We start from the raw sequence: 1,908 nt of genomic DNA, 5'->3' as shown, positions 1-1,908 counted from the left end.
TGGGCAATATATGGTTTTCAACATCATGATATATCACCAACTGAACATCGCGATATATAGATATGCCACGATGTCTGAAATAAGGATGGAGCTATGTAGAGGCACTGGCTGGCTTCGTGGTTTTTCCCTGTATTGTGATTTTTCCATAGCACACACACACACATCATGATTTGTGATATATTTGCCAGGTGAAAAATTATGAAACTGATATCACAATAAGAACTTCAAATCAGTTTTGGAGGATATCTCGCCCAGCCCTACTGCTGACATGCAGCTCTTGGAAAGTTTCCAAGAAGTTTCCAAGAAGGAAATGTGGCCCTCAGGCTGAGAAAAGGCTTTCTATCCTTGCATTAAACAATAAGCAATAATCAAAACAAACCTCTCTCAAAAGAAGGAAATCAAGCAAGCCTCTTTGCACATAGGAAACTATCATGACAGGGAGATGGCTTTGTGACAATAACTCTGCTCTTAGTTTTCCATGTAGATGGAATTCTTTTGAATGGAGGAGCATGAATTCATGTGAGCCCCTGCCTGCAGCCTGATGTTGCAGTCCAGACACAATATGATTTGCAGAGAGGTGGTGGGTATCTGAAATATTATGATATGCATATCTGCATCAGAACCATATATACACCTATGCACATTGTGCTTTGATTTGACTCTCACTGGCTCTTGCCAGCCCTTCTTTGTTCCTTCTGTGTTCATCATGTGTTTTCAGTACATAAGCTATATAGAACAACAGTGGAACAATGAAGGACAAATGTACCCGTTCAATCAGCAAGCTGGAATACTTGCAAGTCATTTTACTTACTGGCACGCCTTCAAATATAGGAGGCAGCAATATCCCGCACAATCCGTGAGGCACATTGCAGAAAAGTTGAATCCTGACTTCCTGGGGAGAACTTGGGCATGGAGTCTTAGCCAATGACACCACTTGCAGCTATGATCAGGGATATCAAAGGCTACAAGCTATGATGACTATGCTCTGCCTCCAGTTTGAGGCAGCCGTGCTTCTGAATACCAGTTGCTGGAAACCAAGGGGGGGGGGGAGTGTACCTGTGCTCCATTCCTACCTGCAGGTTTCCCATAGGCATGCGATTGGCCACTGTGAGAAGAGGGGGTCATGCTGGCTACGGGAGGCCTGGAAGGCCACCACGCGGCCTAGCAGAAGGCCACTCCATCCTTGCAGCCCCGATCCTCCCGCCGGATGAAGGGGGCAGCGCCAGCCACAGGAGACCTTGAAGGCCATCACATTGCCTAGCAGAAAGCTATGCCGTCCTCATGGCCCCGATCCTTCCGCTGGATGAAGGGGGGCTGCTCCGGCTACTGGAGGCCCGGAAGGCCGCTGCAATGCCTCGCGGAAGGCCTAGCCATACTCGCGGCCCCGATCCTTCCGCCAAATGTTGGGGGCAGTGCCGGCCACAGGAGACCTTGAAGGTCACTGCATGACCTAGCAGAAAGCCGTGCCGTCCTCATGGCCCTGATCTTTCCGCTGGATGAAGGGGGGCTGCTCCGGCTACGGGAGGCCTGGAAGGCCACTGCACTGCCTCGCAGAAGGCCTCGCCATACTCACAGCCTCCCACCGGATGAAGGGGGGCCGTGCCGGCCAACTCTATCTAGAGAGGCCAAGGATTGAACCTGAGACCATCACACATGAGATCAATGCCCTACCACTGAGCCAAGGGTTACCCTTACCCTGCTATATGCTATGTAAATCATTCCACCTGGAAGTGGTCCCACTTAAATATTTCAATTGTTTTATTTTTAATAGCTTTAGAATCAGAATGGGAGAAGCAGGTTATATATGTCACTATTGATGTGTATTTATTGATAACTGTGAATGTTGAAACTAGAAGAAGAGATGTTACATAACTCCAACAATTTCCCAATATTTCATATATTCAAAAA

The sequence above is a fragment of the Podarcis muralis genome, chromosome 12 (genome assembly GCF_964188315.1).
Source record: "Podarcis muralis chromosome 12, rPodMur119.hap1.1, whole genome shotgun sequence".
Classification (NCBI taxonomy): domain Eukaryota; kingdom Metazoa; phylum Chordata; class Lepidosauria; order Squamata; family Lacertidae; genus Podarcis; species Podarcis muralis.
This window is presented reverse-complemented; position numbering follows the sequence as displayed.